This window comes from Schistocerca cancellata, chromosome 7 (genome assembly GCF_023864275.1).
Source record: "Schistocerca cancellata isolate TAMUIC-IGC-003103 chromosome 7, iqSchCanc2.1, whole genome shotgun sequence".
NCBI classification, from domain to species: domain Eukaryota; kingdom Metazoa; phylum Arthropoda; class Insecta; order Orthoptera; family Acrididae; genus Schistocerca; species Schistocerca cancellata.
Window position 1 is genome coordinate 367513052 of NC_064632.1, and position 6738 is coordinate 367519789.

The following is a 6738-nucleotide window of genomic DNA, read 5'->3' on the forward strand; positions in this document are numbered from 1 at the left end:
GCCAATGAATTCCAGACACTGAACCAAAATTTCGGTAAACATTAAATATTGACAAGATGAATTATAAGGAAAATCCACATTCCTGCTCAAGTCTACAGAATCAATGACAACAGATTAATGAAAGAGATGCTTATATGGCTTTTGAAAATGCTCTACTACAATCTGGATTTAAGAAGTCAAGAAAGATTTACAAAGAATAAACGTAAGATAAGGAGAAACAATAGAGAGCTACAGTTTTAAATTAAAAGTGTTTCAGAAGAAAAGATTCCAAGGCAGGATGGAAAAGAATATAGGTTGAAAATGGATTGAGAAGGAGGAGGAGGAGGAGGAGGAGGATAAATAGCAAGACAGTGAAATGGTGAATTGAAAACAACAGAATATTAGGAATTGAAATTGCATGTGGTACTCAGGAGGTTTACATGAGAGGAAAAACGTGACAATATAACTGACAGATATATGAATGATAATTTGTATCCATCCTAATATTATAAATGCGGAAGTAACTCAGTTTGATACATATTCAAAACTGGATTTGCTTCAACCTTGAGGAAGAACATAGCCTACTTTATAAAGCAAAGACAAAAATTATCGTCCCCTAAGATGGTGAAGTCGGTAGTGGAACATTCTTTTTAATAGCGAATATAACCAACGCTAAAAAATTATTAATGTTGTATAACGTACTTACAACATTTCGCCACATATATAACCTTTTGCACTCGACTTTACTTAAGAAATTACATACTAATGTTTCTTTCCTGCATCCTTGCTAAGTATGGGCATGTAAACAATAACAGTTCGCGACGTACCACAGTGGTGTAGTGGAAGTCGAGATGAACTGATATAGGACACTTACCATCGATCTGCACAGCAAAACTGCCGATATGCAAGCGCTTCTGCTGGTAAGAGCTAAAAGAATAAAATGTCTAAAGACGTTGATTATTTTCAGAACATAGTGGCACAAATATCCTTGCAGGTTAATAATTTTCCTACGTGTAGGCTGGGGATAGATGAAAAATATCAGCAGTCCACGTTTTAGCAACAGAGGTAGTCTTATGCATATGTTTCTTCATTATCAGGTATTACACGACATGTTGAATGCTAACGACACGTGTCTGTCAGGATTTTCTTCATCAAGATAACAGGAGTCCTGAGTACGTTTACTGTCAGTGACCAAATCAAGAAGAGGATTGTCCGGTGGGATGGTAAATTTCACGAAGCTCCTTATCAATGCCTTGATTACGTTAGCGTGTCAAGTACAATGTTACGCTTTTGGAGATGGGGCGACTTAGAAGCACAAAAATGCCTTCTCGTCGTCGCTTCAGAAACCGACATCTTGCATGAAATATGCAATCCCCCCCTTCCACGGAATAGCATGAGAATACGCGGACAGGCAGCGGTCGCGCGCTGATCTCTTGTATGAATAAGTGGGGGTGGCGGTGGCGGTCTCCACGTGTGGACAGGTGCTGGCTGCTGCTTGCGAATGCAGTGGCATCTGAGCCGAGTCCGACGCAGTGATGGTGAAGGCAGCGGTGTGGTTCATGAAGCAAGCAAAATACATGGGTGCGGTATATCATGCCACTGAGCTGAATGTGTGTGAAATCTTATGTGACTCAACTGCTAAGGTCATCAGTCCCTAAGCTTACACACTACTTAACCTAAATTATCCTAAGGACAAACACACACATCCATGCCCGAGGGAGGACTCGAACCTCCGCCGGGACCAGCCGCACAGTCCATGACTGCAGCGCCTCAGACCGTTCGGCTAATCCCGCGCGACACCACTGAAGTGAAGATTTCTTAGCAAACAAAACTCAGGGACATACACAGTCATTACGAAATGTAGCGTCGGGACTATATCTACGTCTGTTAGTACACATCATCATGGTAAACGGAGTCGCACAGTTTCGTCTTCCATTATCTGGGAGTTCGGAGTTAATTGTACAGTAGGACGTGAAAGGTACAGCGTATGACGACAGCGTGTGACTGTGACTGTGTGATCTCAGGTGCAGCAGCTTCTTACCGTCCATTTCGTCTCAGAATATCATTTCCTTTTCTACGCTGCCTCTTTTCTTCAGAATGAAGTGCCCGCGATGGACTAGCGTTTTCCGGAATGACCAGTCAAGGGCTGAGGTCTACCAACTGTTACCATTAATGTGACACATGTTCATGTTAGCCTTAATTACATCCTTAAATCGAGTCCTCTGACCTCCCAAACAGCGTTTACCCGTTGTTAACTGAGAGTAAAACACTTTTTTGGGAAAGTGATTATTGTGCCTGCGGTCTGGACGCACTGTCCATCGAAACTTGGTCCTCAAAGCCATCGTTTCCCTATTGTACGTGCGTCTTCAAGGATGCTGACATTTGCGCTTATGTCGTGCCATGTTACACTCCTGGAAATTGAAATAAGAACACCGTGAATTCATTGTCCCAGGAAGGGGAAACTTTATTGACACATTCCTGGGGTCAGATACATCACATGATCACACTGACAGAACCACAGGCACATAGACACAGGCAATAGAGCATGCACAATGTCGGCACTAGTACAGTGTATATCCACCTTTCGCAGCAATGCAGGCTGCTATTCTCCCATGGAGACGATCGTAGAGATGCTGGATGTAGTCCTGTGGAACGGCTTGCCATGCCATTTCCACCTGGCGCCTCAGTTGGACCAGCGTTCGTGCTGGACGTGCAGACCGCGTGAGACGACGCTTCATCCAGTCCCAAACATGCTCAATGGGGGACAGATCCGGAGATCTTGCTGGCCAGGGTAGTTGACTTACACCTACTAGAGCACGTTGGGTGGCACGGGATACATGCGGACGTGCATTGTCCTGTTGGAACAGCAAGTTCCCTTGCCGGTCTAGGAATGGTAGAACGATGGGTTCGATGACGGTTTGGATGTACCGTGCACTATTCAGTGTCCCCTCGACGATCACCAGTGGTGTACGGCCAGTGTAGGAGATCGCTCCCCACACCATGATGCCGGGTGTTGGCCCTGTGTGCCTCGGTCGTATGCAGTCCTGATTGTGGCACTCACCTGCACGGCGCCAAACACGCATACGACCATCATTGGCACCAAGGCAGAAGCGACTCTCATCGCTGAAGACGACACGTCTCCATTCGTCCCTCCATTCACGCCTGTCGCGACACCACTGGAGGCGGGCTGCACGATGTTGGGGCGTGAGCGGAAGACGGCCTAACGGTGTGCGGGACCGAAGCCCAGCTTCATGGAGACGGTTGCGAATGGTCCTCGCCGATATCCCAGGAGCAACAGTGTCCCTAATTTGCTGGGAAGTGGCGGTGCGGTCCCTTACGGCACTGCGTAGGAGCCTACGGTCTTGGCGTGCATCCGTGCGTCGCTGCGGTCCGGTCCCAGGTCGACGGGCACGTGCACCTTCCGCCGACCACTGGCGACAACATCGATGTACTGTGGAGACCTCACGCCCCACGTGTTGAGCAATTCGGCGGTACGTCCACCAGGCCTCCCGCATGCCCACTATACGCCCTCGCTCAAAGTCCGTCAACTGCACATACGGTTCACGTCCACGCTGTCCCGGCATGCTACCAGTGTTAAAGACTGCGATGGAGCTCCGTATGCCACGGCAAACTGGCTGACACTGACGGCGGCGGTGCACAAATGCTGCGCAGCTAGCGCCATTCGACGGCCAACACCGCGGTTCCTGGTGTGTCCGCTGTGCCGTGCGTGTGATCATTGCTTGTACAGCCCTCTCGCAGTGTCCGGAGCAAGTATGGTGGGTCTGACACACCGGTGTCAATGTGTTCTTTTTTCCATTTCCAGGAGTGTATATGTAGAATCCTCTTCAGGCATCACTTGTAGTGCTGTTCCATCTTTTTTAGATGCCGTCTGTAACGCGTCCAGGATTCAGATATATAAAGTAGAGATGGAATTACGACTGAATTGTTGTAATATTGACAACGTGAGTATCAAACACTCAAGAGCTTAATTTGGCAAAGAATGCTCCAGCTCGCTTAATTCTGTATTTCGTTATTTGCATTTATTGAGAGGATACCAAGGTAAGATTCACTCCACTGACGGTGAAACTGGTATTTCTTTGTCCACCCTGAGGTGCTGTTTCTAGGAGGATATGTCTCTTACTGCTTTTCAGTTTGAAATTAATGTTTTTGCTTGTTGTAAAGAGGGCATGCAAGATAAACACCAGTTACCATCAGCGTACTGTAACTCAGCTAATGCTGCAGAAAATATTAGAAGCCTTGCTTGTAGACGGATCAAATTAAAGGTCCCCATCCTTGCAATGAGTTAACTGCATTACTGGAAAATATTGTTTACAGTAGTACAGTATTCTTAAATACAGTTCGTGAACGCAAGGAGAAGAATAGTAATCACGAATTACTTCAACGTCTTTGTAAACTGCCCTCTTTTCTGAGGCATCCAAGAGCTAAGGAGAACTTCCTCAAAAGCTGATTCCGAAGTGGAAAAAACAGAATGAGCCAGTTTCTTCATTTTTAAATCACCTACAGCAGTAATCATGCATCTTGGAAATGTAGCTCAACTTCATTAATTCAGTGGGAATGGGTTTTTCAACTGAGGTTGTGACTTACCTGTAGCCCAAAAACATAAACGCCTTCTACTTCTTCATTTTTGGGGCTACTGTTTCTGTAGGCAGTATGTCTTCATGGTACTACATGTCAAGTACTGAATCATGTGAAAATTTGATAGTAATTCGTTTGCCTTTAATCAGCTGTCGATATTTTAAAATATGTCTTCAGCTTACTTTTCACTGAACAGACTGGTACTGCTTATTTCTATACGTGTATCATCTGAAATAAGGACGACATTTTCTTCTCCTTAAAAACAAGTGGAAAATCGTTTATAGTACGTGCATCAGACACGGCTAATGATCCAAAACAGAACACTGCTATTTATCACGTAATATTATTAAAGATTTTTACGTGGACGGTATTTTCAATGCCCAAAATCCACGTGTCGCCAGAAATGATCATACATACTTCTGTAGTGCATCACTTAGAACAGAGTTTGTTATTGGTAACGATGTGTTCTACGGGGTGAACTCTTCAACAAAATTCATGAGGTTGCTCAGGTGTATTTATTGTTCAGGGATATTTACTTAGTCTTTGGTACAAGGGACCGTGAATTCCGGTTGTTCACTTCAGAACAGTAAGGTAATTAATAGGTGCTTGCAGAGCACATGCCTGCGGGAGTAGGAGGACCATAGCCATTTAAGGATAAAATATAACAGTACCCTTTTTACTTCCTTTATTTACCTCAACATAGTAACATAGCACACTGGTATCGGCATATATGTTCAAGACTTTAGTAACCTGTTCTAAATTTTATTTAAATAAAATGTAACAGTAAAATGAAGAACTAAAACTGACAGTATATTTAATTTACAGATTGGAGCCGCCGGCGATAAGCCCCTTGAAATATAACGCATACAATAAGTAAAAGTATAAATTCTTAAGAAAAGTAGAAGTTTACCTATGAATGCCTCAATGTAAAACGAAATCACTCCTAGGCACTGGTAGTGAAATTATATGTCAATTGAACTTAAACTTCAGATTCAACTACCGCAGATCCATAAAAATTAATCATTACGAGGCTGCAACCAATACCTTGGCAAAAGAACCTTAAGCAAGACACAGTTTTACAGCATTTAAACAAACTTATTTTAGAGAAAAATAGAAAAAAAATCCTTCAAACAGTAGTTCAAGTTTGTATATTCTGCAGCCTGATGGGCCCATTACAATTTATATCCTCTACTACCTCTTGTTTAAAATAGCACAAGAAATGGCTCTGAGCATTATGGGACTCAACTTCTGAGGTCATTAGTCCCCTAGAACTTAGAACTAGTTAAACCTAACTAACCTAAGGGCATTACACACATCCATACCCAAGGCAGGATTCGAACCTGAGACCGTGGCGGTCTCGCGGTTCCAGACTGCAGCGCCTAGAACCACACGGCCACTTTGGCCGGCTAAAATAGCACAATTTACAACTAAAAAGAATTTATAAAGAAAGCACTTTCTCATCATCATTGGGTTGTCGCACTACGGCACTCTCTCAAGAACGTAGTCCCCACTCACGGTGCTCGACAGCGGCACACCCTAAGTTAGCCTCGGACGCGACACAGAAAATCAATTTGTACTCTACGACGTATTGAAAAACCAGTAAATCTAAAGCCAAACGTTGTGACTCTTGTGAAGCCGTGAGCTTTTAACGCAGCACTAATTTAAGACAACAAACACTAAATTAACCGATGAGTGATATCAATTATTTCGGTAAACACCACAAAGTTCGTATTGTGGCACATATAGACCAACTTCCAGACAAAGAGGTGAAAATTATGACTAGGTCGGCTTTTACTTTTCATCTTTAGATAACCACAACGGAAACTGACAACATATTTGTATTTAATTACACAAAACAAGTTATAGAAGCACTGGGCGATTAAGAGGCTTAACTGACCTAAGTAACGCTTAATACCAGTAACGTTAAGCAGAAAGATCTGAAATTTACATCGTTTATAATGATATATCCCAGACTGATGTAGTTTAAAAATCACTAATTGAGGTGCTTAGCGTTTCTCACTGGCTTCACATTAAAACATTTGTAATGTACGTGGCTGTGACAACCACAGAAAAGCATTTAAATGTTAATACACGCCATATGTACATTTACGACAACCTGGTTTAAATATTTATAGTAGTACAAAAGGGGCAGAACTCGGGCAG